The sequence below is a fragment of the Tribolium castaneum genome, chromosome 3 (genome assembly GCF_031307605.1).
Source record: "Tribolium castaneum strain GA2 chromosome 3, icTriCast1.1, whole genome shotgun sequence".
NCBI lineage: Eukaryota > Metazoa > Arthropoda > Insecta > Coleoptera > Tenebrionidae > Tribolium > Tribolium castaneum.
Genome location: NC_087396.1, coordinates 20132673 through 20152130, shown reverse-complemented (window position 1 = coordinate 20152130; position 19458 = coordinate 20132673).

Sequence of the window (19458 nt, the reverse complement as noted above, 5' to 3'; positions counted from 1 at the left end):
AGTCTGTTAGACCATAACACGTAGTACGTAGTTATGTCATCAAAAAATTACTGTTTTTATTTTTGATTAATTTTAAAACTAAGTTTTTTTTTTGTTTTTTTTAAGTAATCTCTAAACCGATGTGAAAAAAGTTTTATGGACATAAAAAATAATAGCATGCCATTGAAAAAAATATTATAACGTCATACTTTTTTGAGACACTCTGTATATTTACTGATAGGTAACCAGATAAACATTGTACATTTAAACATAAAACATAAAATTCTGACAAAGACGTTCAGTACCTACCATTTTTAAAATTTCTTTCCAAAGACATTTCTACGAAATTCTGAAGAAAAACTAGTTCTTTTTCAAAAACAAGCGAATTTGTTTGAGAAATCACTTTTTTTGCCCAAAAAGAAACGACAATCTTTGTTTTTCAATAAAAAACGGACAAAATCATTTGAAAATATTAATAAATTATATAATTTCTGACGGTTTCTTTCTCAAAAACAACCAAGGCGATTTGAAAATACGAGTATGTTTTCGGAAAATTTGTTTAAATAAGTTAATTTCTAATGATTAAAGGAAGGCTACTTATAGATTTGTTAATAAACGATACTTTTGGCTATCAGGTTCTGGTGTTAGTTATTCCAAAACAATTTTCACAATATAAAACAGACAACGTTTCGGCAAAAAATGCCATCATCAGTTCTAAATTACATTACGAAATAAACGAACGCCTTTAACTCATTAAAATGTGAAAAGAAAATGTCTATCTGATGATGGCATTTTTATGCCGAAACATTCTCTGTTTTATATTGTGAAATTTTTTTTGTCTGACAGCCAGAAGTATCATTTATTAATTTCTAATGATTTCTTACTTAAAAACAAATAATTTTGTTTAAATATAGATCAAGTCATCGTATTTTTTTCCAAAAAGTCAACTTTCCCACTTATTTCTCTGAAATACATTACAGCTAAACAAAAATAATAAGTGATGCAAAAAAATTAAGTTCGTATGTAAGAAGAAGAAAACTAGAACTTGCCTTATGCGGCTTCACTTAAAAAAAATTCTTTAAATGTAGGGTAAACAAAAATAATGAAACAAAGCGTCCTAACTTACTCTTGTTCACAGAAAAAGCATAAATAGAGAAAAATATAAACGTTTCTAGTTGTCTACACGTATTGAATTTTTTTCAAGACAAATTACCATAAACTTTTTCAACTTTTGCTAGTTATAATTTCTAAATAAAAAAATTAGGGACCGGTTTATCGAAAGTTCAGTTAAAGTTAATTGCGCTGTTAAAACACGAATAGACCAATCAAATTGGTTCATTTTGGTCACGTGATCATTTAATCACGTATTTAATTGAGGACTAAATTGAGGATGTTTCTATACTTTTTAGACATACTTATTAGACATAAAAAAAATTGCCGGGAAAAGAATCTTTAGTAATATATTTATTGCATTGACATAGCATTTATAATTTTTAACTTGCATTTAATTTTTTCCCAAAATTGATAACGGATTGAAAATTTTATTCATAAAAAATTGGTTGAAACTAATTAAATATCCAATTAATCAATTTTATTAGTTCTAAAATAATTAATTTCGCGTGTCTGCAACTTTGTTAAAATTATTCGCAATTTCTGTGAAAGTCTTTAACTATTGATCCAAACGGACCCGCAAATTTTATTTTGTGTGCAACCGCCTGAAACTATTGAGCCGTACAACAAATATACATTGCTGGAATTCCTCATTGCGGTTTTTGTTGCATAGATGCGAGAATGTAATACAAACCCGAGGAGAGAAGAGAGGTTTACAGTGGTCAGAATTGATTGGTCGAACCGGCGATTTGCTAAATCAAGAGTTGTGGGAGAGAATCATTGCTTTTGACTACGTTTCCACAGCGCAAAAACCCAAACCGACCACACGCATCCATCGAGTACAAGTCGAGGATAATAATTTATTGCTTTTTCAAGTCTACACCATCACCTAAACATTTCTCGTGCTATTTGCAAACAAATTGGCGCTAATTCGGCCGCCGTGTGTACATCGTGCTTTGTACCTGTTTGCGAATGCAAATATTGGCCGTAATAGTAGTGTGTTTTTGTTGAAATTGCGTAAAACGTCCCGTTGGAATTTTCGGGATTAGCACAGCGGCCGATAACGCGCGTTGTTAATCTCCTTAATATTGACTTTGGCTTTGAATATGGAAATGACGGTGGGTATGAACGAGGTCTATAGCCAGGCACCGGCGCTGATGAAGTCATTATAGGCCCGCCGCGGGCTATCGTAGGGCGACAGACAGGTGCTTTGGCTTGTTCGTTGCGTGCGGTCAGCCAGCGCAAATCTCACCCCAGCAGCAGGCCTGCAAAAACCAATTTATACACTTACACGTCCAGACACACCAAAAGCGAACGACCAAAAACCTCCTACATCACGAACCAAAAACGCCGGTCACGCCATCAGATTTACGATTGGGGACGATTTTAAAACTGTAATCTACTGCTGGACCCCGTTTTTGTCGCGCGGTGACGCATAATCTCATGAAATGGACGGCAGGGCAGGTGAAGGGCCCTTCACGAAAAGCGGCGTATCAAAAGAAATTGTGTTTTAAAAACTCTCTCATGTTCTATTAATTCACAACCATCTCTCTATAACAATATAAATAATAATTTATTTGTTTCATGGAGCAAAACTCTCGTGATATACTCGTTGAAAATTAAAAATAATAACTGCACATTAACTTTAGCAAAAAATTATTTAAACTTAAGGGCCAATAAAAACAAATATATGTAACTATTTTTGGTATTGTAGGTATTTAGGTATTGTAGGTAAAATTGAAAAATAAAATTCGTGATTTCAAACGATATTAGACTTTTATTTGACTCTTCCAACATAAAAAACAATACAATTACACTATGGAAGTTACACTTAACTTGGCAAAATTAGACAGGACGTAAAGATTTTCCAAGACAAAAGAACCATGACTGTAAATGAGACTATTTGAGTCGTTTTTTTTGTAACATATTATTTATTAATTTTCAGTAAATGATTTGTTAAAAAATTGCCTTTAAAAAATTTTATTAACTTTTTTCATTTTTGTATCTCGCAATCCATCTATCTCTAGATTATTTTGATGTGTGTATAACAGTTTTCTTGAACTTTTATGCCAAATTGGGTTAAATATTGTTTATAAGAAAATTAAAAAGTAGAATTAATTGATGTCACTTAACACGTCATGTAAAAAAACTGTATAATTTATTTTTAATAAAAGATGGAACTGTAAGCCCTTCTTTTCTTTCTCTTTTGTACCATTGTAAACACTGATGATAAGCTCATAATTATAACACTCTCACTATTTTCTCATTTTTTATTCTTTCTTCGTGTAAAACCGACTGGTATAAGACTTAAAGCAAAAACCAAAAAGCATCAAAACAAGCTTAAAATATTCTATTTTCTCGTAAAAATCCGAAGACGCTCCAGGCAGAGGCTCCAGCTACAGAGACATTTTTAGTTTTTCACTAAACAATCTTAACTCAAGAACTAAAAATCCTATACTTAATAAATATCTTCAAAAAATAAAAAATTATCTTTCAAAGCTTTATGCATTTTTCAGTCTTCAGAATCCAATACATCCCTTAAAAGTGCTAAAAAAATGGATCAATTATTAAATGTTTCCTTCAAAGAGTAAAAAGCACTTAAAATTTTGTACACCAGATTTTCTCAACATTTCCTCTGATTAAAACATAATTTCTTTTGATTTTCTCACAATTTCCCCAAAATCTCTCGTATTTTTTTAAAATGATCTCATGATTTCCTTTACATTCCTCTAATTTTTTAAAATTTGTACACTGCGGTTTACCCTTCGGCACGCTTCTTTTTTTATAAGATGTAGATGACGATTCAGTAAAATCTCTCAACAACGGACACCGATAGGGAATCTTAAATTGTCCGTTGTGGAGAGGTGTCCAATAATAGGAGATGGAAAGTTTAATATAGGTTTTGTTAAATTCTTACAGAAATGTCCGTTGTGAAGAGGTGTCCGTTATTCGGAGATGTCCATTAAAGGAAGTCTCACTGTACAACGAACAGACTTTTGCATATTCTACTCGTACTCTAGCTGGGTACATATGACATTTTTTTCTAAATAAAGTCCATTATTTATTTTTTTGTCTTTTTTTCAGTCTTTTTAGAAGCAAACCTTCGCTCTTTAGCAGAAAAATTTTACTTAATTTCTTAAATTTACGAATTTTGTGTCGTTTAGACCATTCATTGAGTGGCTTTGGATCTGCGTAGATCTAAATTCACTTTAACTTTTAACCAGTATTTTGGAAAAGTCAAAGTTTTTTTCAGCAGTTCATGCGTTTTACAACCACTTTGGGCAAAATAATCACAAAAACTTCAAACAAAGCTTTATAATAATTTAATAATTACTTCAATCTCCCAAACTTTTTATAATTTGTGATGAAGACCCAAAATTGTTTGTAGTCCTAACAAGTTCCTATGAAAAAAAAAACAATCTTAGAAAACACGTGAACAAAACTAAAAGCTGTCTTTTTTTCTTCTTATAAAAGGTGATACTAAAGCCACGACAAGAAGGTATCAGAAACTTTAAACAATTTAAAAAAAAAAAGAAAAAATACATAGGTGCAATATTTCAATTTATGCAAAAAAATTTATTTTACATTGAAAGTATTGTTTTTATGTTTTTTATAGTAGTTAATATTAAAGGTTCTAAATAATATGATATAGCCCTTAGGATCTGTAGAGATTACGTTCTGTAACGCTGCTACGTTCAATGTAACTTCACTGAATAAGATGCTATCGCAAAAAATAACAAATATTAATTTTTAATTTCCAGTCCATTCCACTGCGGGTCGCATGAGTTTTTCGTGTTTTTCCTGTCAGGATAACTAGATACGTCAATAAACCCACCCTGTACAAATAGATGGCTTTGTAAAAAATGATTGAAAATTCGAAAATAAGAGATAATTTCGCCAAAATCCATAACCGGGAGCCTTATCTTTTATCGTTTAACTCGATTTAACTTAATTGTGATTCGAGTTTTACGCTTATTGCTTATTTTTCGAAATCGCACGGTCATTTGCATCAGTAGAACTCCTAAACCCATAATGAGACATAAACCCGTATAAGCAGAAATAACGGCCGGCCCTATAAATAATTCAATAAACTTCTTGAAATTTTGTAGTTGTCCATAAAGTTTTACACCGCAATGAAATCTCCCTTAGCATTTAGCAATCAAATAATTTCCCGATGTTTGTTTGAAACTTTCCATCATTCTCAATTCACCGCGAATGGTGTTTGCGTTGTGGGTTGGTTTAATTTCGCCAGGGGTTGTGTTATTTATATCATCGTCGATGTTTTCCACCACCACGTAGCGCTTCGCGCAAACTTTACCTCCTAGACGATTACCTCTATCCGAACTTCTCTAATGAACGCTAAACCTACACGAGATCAACACACACCGCGCTCTTTTTTCAAACTTCTCCCGTGTTCTGACTCCGCGTCGAAATGCGAGCTCTTGTTTTACGACGCTGTAAAACGTAATAAAGCGGCCCCTCGAGCTGATATTTGTTAATCATAGCACAACATGCATGAAGTGTTTATTAGGTATGCTGCGTTTTCACCTGATTGTGCACCAGCTGAAATGGGAATTACAAACGGTGCGCTGAGGCGGGCTTGATTAAGGCGCTGATTCCAGCCACCAACAAATTCAATTTGCCCCAAAAGAAACCCCGCATAACTTCGCCTTCTAGCTCCCACTTTTTGCGTCATTTCATATTACTAATGGCTAATAGCGCCGTTTAGAGGCAGGTGCTCCCGAGCTCGCCCATCGACAGCGCTAATTATAATATCACCCGAACCACAACAAAGATTAAAAAAATAATTACAGTCCGAGTTGCACGATATTTTTCGCGTGAGCCGTTGGCCGCAAATCAACGTGATAACACGCTATTCACCGAGGCCCATCCGCATCAACTAATGACTTAATCATATTTTCTGCTGCCCATATGGCCGCATATTACCCAGTGTTTCGGTTAATTTGCACATCTCTTAATTTTCATGTGTCTGGCGGTGAAATTCATTGCGAAATTGTAACGACACTGGATAAAAGCTGCGCTAATAATAGCATCGAGGGCTGTTACATTTTTATAACGTAATAAACGAACAGGGAATGCAATTATTTCGCTTCTTCTATGCGGATATGATGGCTTCCAATGCGGTTTTGCTGCATCCGCTGCTGGCTTCATTTGTCATTCACCAAAAAGAGAACTCTTTCACCAAAATTAAATAACTACCGCCATTATGCGGAAGTTTTAATTACTTTAATAGAAAAATTTATTTCTTGCACGCCGGCATTTCCAATGGATGAGAGAAATTAAAAGTTGTAACTTAATTAACTTGCTGTCAAACGTATGGACTCACTTACTATTAAACAGTGACCGAGTGAAATGAGCTAAAGCCACCGAAATCGAGGAAAAAATTACGGGAAAATAAATAATTATACTAAATTTAAAATTAGTTTTTTTGGAACGTTAATTATACGTTTAAAATAAACGTTAGTTAATACTATTATTAATAACGTTAAAGTTCTTTTACGTTTTTTACGTAAATACAACTTCAAGTTAAGTCATACTTTAAACGTTAAAAATTGGTAAAAAACTAAATGTGGTTTTTAAACCACGTAACATAAACGTTAGGAGAAAACATGATCATACCTCCAAATAACAACGTTGTAAATTTTAACGTTAACGTTAAAAAAACGTTAGATCTACGTCTGTGTGCTTACTGGGTTTCTTCTCAAAAAATCTGCATTAACTGTTTATTTATTTATTTAGATATATAGATACATAGTACACCATGAAGTAAAAACAAATGGTCACACATAATTACTCAACGTTTTTTATTAAATACCGTAGTTTTTTATAAATAATTCGTTAGTTGACAGTGTTTAAATGTTGTTTTGAGCAAAAAATATTTATAAAAATGCCTACAGCCCCAAAAAATAGTAATTAATTAAACAAAAGTTATAAATCAAACGTACTTTTTTATCCAATTTAAACTCTTGTCTCGTAGTTTAGTAAAAAAATTAAAATCTCGGTTAAAATCCAGGGTTTCTTAAACCTACTTAGTTAGTTAAGTTAAAACTCTACGAATAATTTGTTGATTTCTTAATAATTTTTTATTATCCATAAAAATAAAATAGAGTATTACGATACTTCCGTTTTGTATAGTAAATCTAGCAAAATACAGACTAAGAAAAAATAGTATCACAAGTAAAACAAAGTTAAAAGAACACTACCCATGAGTTAACCCGAAAAATATTGGTTAACCCCTCACAGTTCTTCGGTCAAGTTGATCATCAAATTAACCCTGACTAAAGTACTAAAATGATAAATTCCAGTAAAAAAAACATTTTTTTAGTTTTCAAATAATTAATTGAAATTCTACTAAACTGACGTTTTTAAAAAGGGAATACCTAACTATTGCTAGGTGCATTTTACAGGGAAAAAGCTCGTAAAATTATGTAAGATACCCTGTAAAGTAAATAATATCACTGCTAATACTTAAAAAGTGCCTCCTAGAGAAGAGTTCTAAAAGTATGTAAAGTCGCTGTTTGTTTACAAAGGGATTTAATTTTAAACAGCAGACATTCCAGATGAGTTAAAAAAGATAAGAGTTTTATTGTTTTAATTTAAAATCGTCTGCATTTAAAGTTATTTAATGCAAGAAACTTTTATCTCACTTTTATGCTTAATTAAAGCGTTTGTAATTGTTTCCATTTTCAGTTTCTTTCACTCGGCAGAATAAAACTGTATTATTAATTAACTGAAATAAAATGTCCTTTGATTGGGCCCTTGTTTCGTGTGGCAGGGACCATTTCCCGGTTTGAATTCGTAAATACATCATCCATCATTCAGAACCTATTTTTAAAACAGATATTGAATTTACAAGGCTTTAATCTGGAACCAATTTAAAATTTAAATGACTGTCTTTTAATTACAGTGTCACACTTATGCTGCTGTATACGAAATGACAGACAGAAGCTGAACGAATCGGTCATTTTTATCATCGACACATCAAAATTAATTGAAACTTTGTGTCTGTTTAATGAAAATTTTTTGCTTGGAGTAATTTCCATAATTTGTTTATTGCCCGAGTTATTCGGAGTATGCTTGGCTCATAAAAAAATTCTTGGTGCGTCCGTGATATTTTATCAGATTCATTAGACCGATTTTTCCGTCGAGGAATTCGTAATAAATGCCGTCGTCGAGTTTATTTACAAGTAACACTTGACCAGGTGAAAAGTGTTAGGATTCCTGAAAATAATGGTTTTTCAGGGCTACCTTATCTCGAACAGATTGTTAACAAAACAATATAATGATCGGCATGTTTTTCGGTTTTATAATCACCTTCTGGCCGGCTCCAGGTATGCAGCAGGTCCGTTTGTTTTTGTCAGATTTTAATTGGCCAAGTCCTGGGAGATGGCAGCGATAGAACGCGTGTTTTACGATAAGCCAACCTTATACATCAATTTTATCTTTATCGCTTCTGATCTGATTCGTTTAAATTGTTTTAGAAGAATTTCACCCAAACTTCATTGGCAGTTACATTTTTTATTGCCTCCAGACTGTCCAACGTCAGGGTTAATTCCACAATTCTCAGACGAACTATACATTTTTAAATTAGTGCATAATCTGCTATTTTATTCCTGAATTCCTGAATAGTATTTTTGTATATTACCATGTTACGGATTATTTTTGGATAAATTAATATTGTCCTTAGTATTTTTTAGTTTTTAAAATTCAATTAAGTCTAATCCTGTAAAGTGAAATGAAATATGAGTCTGGACAAAAACGCGAATACTTTTCCATTTATTAATAAAACTGCTATCTTTAATTACGATTTTATAAAACTTGAAACACTGAAAAGTAATAAGAAATTAAAAAATTAATCTCAGATTTTTATCTAACTTTTGATGAAAGAATTCAACTTACCTATTATTAAAAACAGACAATTAATCTCTTTGTAGCATCTTTTTCAAAAGTAAAATTTCCTCTTATATCTTTGTATTACGAGAATGGACACGTATCGAAATATACACCAAATAATTAATAAGTTAAAAACTCGGTCCGGATTTTTCAAATTTTTTTTGAATCACTTAGAAATAAGAAACAAAATTTTCGAGCACCTAACATATCTCTAAACAGTGATTTTTTAGATTAGGGCAGTAGGTATGTTGAGTAATATTTTTGGACTGTTTATTCGACTGTGTTGGGGTCATGTGGAGCAATAAACCAGACACATTGTAGGTGTTATGACCCTGATGAAGAACAATAAACTCCTCTCCGTAAAATTTTGCGGGCATTTTTTGGAAAAACTTCACACGTTTTTTTTGGTCTTTTGTTGCGTGTACTGAGCGCACTTTGCCCGAGTAAGAAATTTCTCTGCGGGCGTCTCGTGTGTTGAGTCGTCCTCTAATCACTTTTTCCTCGTCGAATGAGCATTTAATTATAAAAGCCGCCGTAATGAAGTAATTTCGGTGCCTTCACGAACACAGATGGCAGCTGATATACGTCAGAAATTGAGACATCAACTCCACAACTAGTTAGATATAATTATCTTAATAATCTATAATTAAAAACTATCTCTTCTGAAAATCGCCGGATGGTTTTTGTTCAAGACTGCCATAACTCCGTTGTCGGCTTTATTGTAGTTGACGTTTAATGTTCGCAAGGAAGAGAAATTTCGTCTCGACTTTGTCGTCGTGACATACGACAGATTTCAAAACATTTCGCATCCGCGGCGGTCCACTTTCGAAAAAATCAATCAACGCGAGATAACATCTCTTGATTAATCACATATTTAGTCGGAACATGTTAGAAGTGTCAACGCTGATTGAAAATAAATGAACAATAATTATCACGGGAAAGTTAGGCGTTGTGGGCCTCCAACATGCATTATTTAAATTGAAATTAGTTCGACTTGCACCTATGCCATCCAAAGATTAATTAAGACGATACGGAATTTTTTTAGGAGAAATTTAATTAAGTGCGCAGGTTTTTTCCAACCTTCATTTACACGTTTGATATTTTCGATAAGGGCCACTGCATACATTTTGTCAAAACTCACCCTTTATTATAATACCACTGCAATTAAAGGACCATTAATTTCGGAATTAGAATAAAATGCCCGATTTAATACCCAGATCAAAATGTAAATTTTATCAAATTATAATCTAATTATTATAAGCGCTTTAATAATGACACATGGGACCAATTTCACGGAAAGTTTTAGTTAAATTATTCGAAAATTTCATCTGGAGGTTTGATTTATTAAGAAAATTACAAAAATTATGGACGATCCTTAATTTGTTACATCAATACATGTACAGATATGAGTATAGATACTATTTTTTTAAATTAATTTTGTTGTAATTTTGGCTTTTATAAAAAAAATTCTGGTCTCTTTAAACACTTCTTTGTTCAATGTTATACTGTTTTCCTTTCATAATAAAAAGAATTACGAACAAATCTCAACAAAATAACTCAAATGGTCAACTTTTTACTTGAATATTTTCCATTATTGGAAAAATAGGCTATAGCCCAAGTAGAATATAATTTAAATTCTTGTAAAATATTTTATAACGCATTTAAATTCAAATTATTAAATTCGGGACCTTTCAGAGAGACTAGCCATAGAACCTTTAGCAAAACTGGTTCCACCCTACAACATTTAAAAAAAATTACACTATTTTTTTAAGTTTAAGTTTAGATTTTAGATGCATTTTTTTAAGACTAGTCTAAAAAAATATAATTAAGTCATTTGAAAAAATATTTACGTGGTTTCAAAACTCAGTGTATCTTAGAAATGATATCTACAAAATGGCCATAAAAAAATTTAAAAAATCTAGTACTTGTCAAATTACGGCTACTTAAATAAACATAATTTTGGATTAAAACACCAAGGCTTCAAAATAAAAAATTCAATGACCAATCGATAGAGATTTCTATTTCTTCTGGTGTTTTCAATTTTTTTCTAATGTAAAATGAGCTTGATATCGAGACAATTCTATTCCTTGGAAGCACAAAATTTCTCGTATGATGATTTTCAGATCAAAATTACTTTACTTTTTTTGGTTTGAGTTTATTTAAGTTTTTCACAAAATTTTTCAGTATTTTAAACCTTCTTGGGGTTTATTTCCACACTGTACACTAATTAACCGAACTCATAGAACTAACGTTCAAGTTTGCATTCTATATTGTATCTACAAGGACAATAAAGTAATCGAAGAATAAAAATTACAATGAGAGATAATAAATAACTGAAACAACAAATGCAAACGAAAGGTACAAAAATAAAAAATATTTTTTCTAGATTTTTGTTTATTAGCTTTACCTATTGTGTTTTAAACTTTTACCTTCTCATTAAGTTTCAATTAGAATTACCTACAATTTTTTTTCGTTTTTGGATTTATTGATTTATTTTTGTTTTCAGGTTTTATTTTATTTTTTTTACTTTTTTGATCGCGTTTTCAATTTGATTGTGTCGAATCCAACGATTTGTTAACAACACCAGTGCAATTAAAGCGCGAAAGACTGACTTTTGTTGGGGGATTTTATGCTTTCCGTTTTCATTTTGGCCAATTTCCGTTCGTTGCGAAGCGGGAACTGATAAAGTGCGTTAAAGTTAGTAACCCTGCAACATCAAAACTAAAAAAAAAACCGAAATAATCATTACAACCGGATTCAAATCACTGAAAGAGAGAAAAATCCCCTAAACCACTCCAGATTGACTCAAATACATTCCCGATTCAGCAATCCAAGAAAGTGACGTTCAATAAATTTCGCAGCAATTGGTTTAGTGCTACATTCCGAATCAATTTAGGAGCATTTCAGGCAGAAAATTATTCGCTTTCAGACGCTCTAATAACAAAAATATTATCCGCGTGTCATAATTACGCCGAGTGCCGAATTTTTTAATTTATCCGATATTCACGCAGAGTTGCGTCACGAACAAAGCACTGTAATATCCGATGTGTTCGCATCTAATATAATTACCGAAATAAATATGAATGCAATGGGGTTGACACGCTCGGAGAGCTTTTATTCACAAGGGCGATCTACCTGATTATTAAGGCAGCCAATCAAATGTGAAGCAGCCATTAATGACCGGTAGTCGTTCTGTTTGGGTAATCACATCAGCGAGGCCATTTTACCACGCATTCCGGGCCTGACAGCTCTAATTACGAAATTTATTAAAAATTGCGATTTGGCCAAGCTCGTGTGGGGGCTACTTGGGGAGCAGCTGCCTTGCTGGTCATAATGGCAGTCTTTATCGAAGCTTATGTAGCAAGCAAATTGATTCTAGACCGGATACCACTGTATTTATTTCCTGTTTCATCGCAATCTACGATTGGAAACATCACAAAGTAATGCATCACCTGATCTTAATAATTACTAGCAATACGAGTGCGAAAAAACTTTATGCAACGAGCGTATGCGAGTACCATACCTAAACACCCTAGAACTTTTTTTCGTATGAATGTTATTCATACCTGAATAATCACTTGAAGTGATGCATGACCTGACCTGACCTGACCTGACCTTAATATTTATTAGCAATACGAGGGCGAAAAAACTTTATGCAACGAGCGTATGCGAGTACCATTCCTAAACACCCTAGAATTTTTTTTCGTATGAATGTTATTCATACCTGAATAATCACCTGAAGTGATGCATGACCTGACCTGACGTGACCTGACCTTAATATTTATTAGCAATACGAGTGCGAAAAAACTTTATGCAACGAGCGTATGCGAGTACCATACCTAAACACCCTAGAACTTTTTTTCGTATGAATGTTATTCATACCTGAATAATCACCTGAAGTGATGCATGACCTGACCTGACCTGACATGACCTTAATATTTATTATAAATACGAGTGCGAAAAAACTTTATGCAACGAGCGTATGCGATAAAACTTTTTTTCGTATGAATGTTATTCAATTTTTTTTTGTTAGAACATTATAATTTAAAACACGTTGCTATGGAAAGCGTGTTTTAGAATGATAGAAACATAATTTAAAACACGTTGCTATGGGAAGCGTGTTTTAAAATAGTGTTTATAATCTGGGATTAAGGCTTAAAATGTTACCAACAAAAAAATTTCTTTACACATTACTGCAGAGAATAATGCATTATTTCAGTAATGGCGAAAGCCCCGTTCGATTCTAAAGAGTCGTAAATCAGCCGTAATGCTGCATGACTTTATTGCCGAATTTTCGACAAATTCCGTGTTTCTCTTTGATAAAAATTGGATTTAATGGCGCCGTAAAGGCTGGAATTTTGAGATTTGGCCCGTTTTATGCAATGAGCGGGTTTACCTGGCTAGTTAGCCCGAGATCGATCATTTTATTATCCGTCGTAAAAGTGGAGATAGACGAAATAAACTGTTTTTATTATACATGGGAGCACACGTACATCTCGGGGAAAAATTGTCATTAAATATATTGGTTTTAATAGGCCGAGATCACCGATAGCCACACTTTCATCAAGCAGGGACGAATTAATGGACTCTTAAAACCGGGATCATTATTTTTAATAACCCCACAAATTAAAAAATGTGTGAATGATCGAATTTTCCCCGCGACGATTCCCAAGGTTCCCGGCAATTAAATAATAAAAACGTGTCGAAGCTGTTGCCGTAAATCATTTATTGCGCTGAAAGCAAACAATGGTTTTACATTAGTCAATTTATTTTCGGGATTATTAACTTGTCCGTCCATTCAAACTCAAGACTATATATCATCATTACGCGGCTAATAGTTGGTAAAAATAGGTAGTAAATTTGTTACTGTCACCATTTAGACCAAGTCGGACGTGACGGTGTCGCAGAGCTTTATTAAATACGCAACATTTTCGTCATACATCCGAAAGCTTCATAATTAAAATCGATTTCCATTAAATGTTACGTCTACCTTAATACGGGCATCAGATTAATTTTTTATCCATTAACTTACATAAAGGCTGCTTTCAAGCGCTTATAAGTGGAAACGCGCTACATGTTCTTACACTTTCATTAAAACGAGCAAAACGACGCTGAAAGCTCGACAACTTTTAAAATTTCACACCAGGGTTAAAATAATTAATTTCCTGTCATTATCACCTAGCTCCTATTCATACGATCTGCTATTATAAGCCCCACAATTTTTCAGCCTTCGGACACGACTAAACATAAACTCAAAGCTCCCCAACTTTACTATTACAGTTCCTTCTCCAGCAAACTTTGCTACTTCCTCCTTCACACAGTTTTTGGTAACCTGTAACCTGCCATTTTTGACGTAATTTCAGAAAAAAAATTGTTCTTCGTATTTTCACGAACATTTTTCAGTCGTTTTTCGTCCACAAAACAATTGTCAAAATATTTTATTTGTGACAATTCATTTTATTAGAGCTATGAAAATGTTTTATTCATGACTACTTTCTGTCTTAGTTTGTGTCTCTTGGTGCAGGACAAAGGGCACTCAAAGCGGCTGGAGCTTCCTTGCGCACAATTAATTAGATTTAAAAATGGAAAACTCGCAGAAAGATCCGTTTTTGTCTTTGATGTGCCGTTATTTGTTCCTGTCATTTTATCACCTTTTTATTTCTGTCTGGATCGTAGTACACTATTTACAAAGAAGTGCATTAACTAGTACAACGAAAGCATAATCCACTTGTAAACTTCAAAGCAAGCCTTAATAGAATTTACTCTTTGACGAACAAGTTTATACGCTTTAAAATTGAATAGAATAATATTATAATATTAATTTCAGTTTCTGATGCGGAATAACAATCCTTCTAGCACATTTACATAAAATCCAAAAGTTTTTTCAACAGCAGAGAAAGAAATTCCACGAATATGTATCGTATAGGGGAACTTTTAATTAACAAACTTTATTTACACGAAGCGAGTTGTAACTGAACACTAATATTCCAATTTTGCGAGAAACTATTTCTGAAGTGAAATACTTCCGAAGCTCGCCGGAAAATAAAAAGTCGGGCCCCGTATTCGCAATTATTGGTAAATTATTTTTGGGCCCGGTTTCCTCGTAATAAGTAACTAATGTGGTTGTATCTGAACAATTTTTTTCGTTTTTATTTTTTGAGAAAACAACCAAATAATTTTTCCAAACCAAACCAGGTCAAGTCAGTATTTTTATAGTAAAATAGCTAATTAGCAATTACAAGTGAAGTGATGAAAAAATCTACAAAAAAATAATAAAAACCAAATCCTGTCCAATTTCAGTTAGTTTTTGGGTAAAATAAATAAAATAAAGAGTGTAATATCCGTATGTTGTGGAACAAAACAAGTCACTTCCGGCGGTTGCAGTGGCCCCGACTGCCAAAAAACAAAACAATAAGGGTAATTAAAAGCTCGAATAATGCGAGTAATTACTATTGGTGCCAGGGAGGTGAAAGGGCAGGTGTTGTTCTAATAGAGAGCACATTCTAATAACGCCTGGAACCAATCGTGGCTAGCCATCGTTGGCTTTTGTTGTGGATGCGCACAATATATTACCCTTTACCTGACAATAGCCTTATTATTTACTTTTTTTCCCATCAAGCACTGGCGAGATTAAGGCTTCACCTGTCCGAGCCTTCAGACGGATGGCTTTAATTTAACCCATCCAGAAGTCGGCGATTATTCTCTCCAGTGCAAACCTCGTCAGTACTTGGCTAAATATTGACAAAACGTCTTAAAGCGCCGAAAAGTCGTGTTTTTGCAACTGCTAGGCAGATGGTGAAAATTATAACTAAAGCAAACGAAATAATCCAGTCTATCACGAATTTGGAACAGATCCCCACACCTTCGCGCCCTTTCCGGTCGTGCTTCCACCCCGTAATCAAGACGTTTTATTATTCGGGGTGTGGTAATGACGTGGTAAATTATATCAAACAAAAGCCTGCTATTGGAAAATATTATTAAACTTAATTAAGATATCACAGATAATTAACTTTGAAGCGCAGCTGTCTTGCGTCGCTTATTGTTCGCACTGGAAAAATTTCACGTGTTGGAAAATTGGGGAAAAGTCTAATTGCAAACGTGCAGCAAATAAATCTAAATTGCGAGCTCGATGGCAGAGGCAATTTCCAAAACATTGTAATGGTGTTGTTAATTTGGTAAAATAAAGTTATTAAATTTCATATTTTAATATTCATTACACCACCTATTCGTCCGACAAATTATTCAAATTTTATAGAGTGAGGAGACGAGCTTTAAATTAAAATTTCAATTCATTATTAAATTAAATATGTACTTGTGCACCGACAAATTAAAAACTTGCCAAGTTCTGGCCACGTTTCATTTTCCTTTTTCAAACACTAAAATTAAAGCTCTTTCAGGGCTTTCAGCCGCTTCAATTCAGCAAAAATGCTGCGGTTTCATGTTTTACAGTCTTTCAAGTTTAAGAGCGAGGCGTTGCAAAACGTTCATTTTTTCCGAAAAAAAAATATAAGAATGGTAGCCATTTCATAGAGAAATACTACTTAATTCTTGAACAAAAAAAATTGATAACTCAAAAACTTAAAGTCGTAGAGCAATGCGGTTTGTTCCATTGGATTTAGCGGCTCATTTTCTGAATTAAACCAACTATTAACGAGATCTAAACTTTTAAAGTTTTTTGCTGAAAATTAAGATAGGCAATATCTATAATGGAAAATTTACATATTATATCAATTTTTCACAAGAATTAAAAATTTAAAATTTTTTGCCTAAATTTAGGGTAGCCATTTGTCATAGTGAAAAATTTTATCCAACAAAAAAATTCATAACTCAAAAACTAAAAGTCGTAGAGCATTGCGGTTTGTTCCATTGAATTCAGCGGCTCATTTTCTGTATTATACGAACTTTTCATGAGATTTAAAAATTTGATCTTTTTTTGCTAAAATTTCCTGAGTAACAACACTTACCTTCAAGAAAATGAAAAAATTAATTTTTTTTAAAATTCGTTCTATCATACTTTTGCGTATTTATATATGCCTTTACAACTCTCTAGAGTTGCTAAAAGCCCAAAAAAAGTCCATATGTTCGATTTTTTGATGATTGATTTTTTCAATTTTTGTCGCAATTTTTGTCGATTTTGGGTACCCGGAACATTTGTTGAGCAATAGCTCCGGAACTATCAGAGATAACCCCATGAAGTTTATTATCGTTGGAAAGCTCATTGAATTATCTATTTTTTTCAAAAAAAATTATTGTTCTCCGACTAATAGTTTTTGAGCACATTACTGATAAATGCAAAAATTGGTAAAATTTTAAAAAATTCATAACTAAAAAACTATTGGGAATTTGGCAATTTTTTCGATGCCAATCGATTCCCCGGATCATTTTGCATAGGTGAGGATCAAAACAGTAGCACTTTTTCAAATAGTTTACTCGTAATTGGAAAAATAAAAAAAATTAAAAAAAAGTTAACACCCCCCCCTTCAAAATTGTCATTTTTTAAAGTGTCTCAGAATCGAATAAAACTTATCCTATGTTATAGATTTTGATGTGCTCTTTACAATGAAAAAAAGAGTTTTTTCCTAGCTCTTTTAGTTTGGCCGTAATCGGCGATTGAAAATTGAAAATTTCTTTGCGAGATATCGCCTTGAGTCCTATGCCATTTTGTAAAGTTTTTTATTCCGGTTGTCCTCGATTTTTCCGTTTCTCGATAGCTCTAATAGTTTCGCCGTAATTGGCGGTTGAAAATTAAAAAAAAGTGAAAATGGAAACCTTTTTTTGCGTTTTTCTCGGAAACTGTAAGACTTAGAGCAACGCACAAAAAACCATCTGATAGCGCTTAATTTTCTCTATTTTCTCGATTAAACCCGGAGCCGGTCCGGACAACGGTTCCGGCTACAGAGGCGATCAAAGTTTTTCACTAAAAAAATTCATAAAAAAAAAACTAAAAGTCGTAGAGCATTGCGGTTTGTTCGATTGAATTCTACGGCTCATTTTACATATTATATCAATTTTTCACAAGAATTAAAAATTTAAAATTTTTTGCCTAAATTTAGGGTGGCCATTTGTCATAGTGAAAAATTTTATCCAACAAAAAAATTCATAACTCAAAAACTAAAAGTCGTAGAGCATCGCGGTTTGTTCGATTGAATTCTACTGCTCATTTTACATATTATATCAATTTTTCACAAGAATTAAAAATTTAAAATTTTTTGCCTAAATTTAGGGTAGCCATTTGTCATGGTGAAAAATTTTATCCAACAAAAAATTCATAACTCAAAAACTAAAAGTCGTAGAGCATTGCGGTTTGTTCCATTGAATTCAGCGGCTCATTTTCTGTATTATACGAACTTTTCATGAGATTTAAAAATTTGATCTTTTTTTGCTAAAATTTCCTGAGTAACAACACTTACCTTCAAGAAAATGAAAAAATTAATTTTTTTTTAAATTCGTTCTATCATACTTTTGCGTATTTATATATGCCTTTACAACTCTCTAGAGTTGTTAAAAGCCCAAAAAAAGTCCATATGTTCGATTTTTTGATGATTGATTTTTTCAATTTTTGTCGCAATTTTTGTCGATTTTGGGTACCCGGAACATTTGTTGAGCAATAGCTCCGGAACTATCAGAGATAACCCCATGAAGTTTATTATCGTTGGAAAGCTCTTTGAATTATCTATTTTTTTCAAAAAAAATTATTGTTCTCCGACTAATAGTTTTTGAGCAAATTACTGATAAATGCAAAAATTGGTAAAATTTTAAAAAATTCATAACTAAAAAACTATTGGGAATTTGGCAATTTTTTCGATGCCAATCGATTCCCCGGATCATTTTGCATAGGTGAGGATCAAAACAGTAGCACTTTTTCAAATAGTTTACTCGTAATTGGAAAAATAAAAAAAATTAAAAAAAAGTTAACACCCCCCCCTTCAAAATTGTCATTTTTAAAAGTGTCTCAGAATCGAATAAAACTTATCCTATCTTATGGATTTTGATGTGCTCTTTACGATGAAAAAAAGAGTTTTTTCCTAGCTCTTTTAGTTTGGCCGTAATCGGCGATTGAAAATTGAAAATTTCTTTGCGAGATATCGCCTTGAGTCCTATGCCATTTTGTAAAGTTTTTTATTCCGGTTGTCCTCGATTTTTCCGTTTCTCGATAGCTCTAATAGTTTCGCCGTAATTGGCGGTTGAAAATTAAAAAAAAGTGAAAATGGAAACCTTTTTTTGCGTTTTTCTCGGAAACTGTAAGACTTAGAGCAACGAACAAAAAACCATCTGATAGCGCTTAATTTTCTCTATTTTCTCGATTAAACCCGGAGCCGGTCCGGGCAACGGTTCCGGCTACAGAGGCGATCAAAGTTTTTCACTAAAAAAATTCATAAAAAAAAAACTAAAAGTCGTAGAGCATTGCGGTTTGTTCGATTGAATTCTACGGGTCATTTTACATATTATATCAAT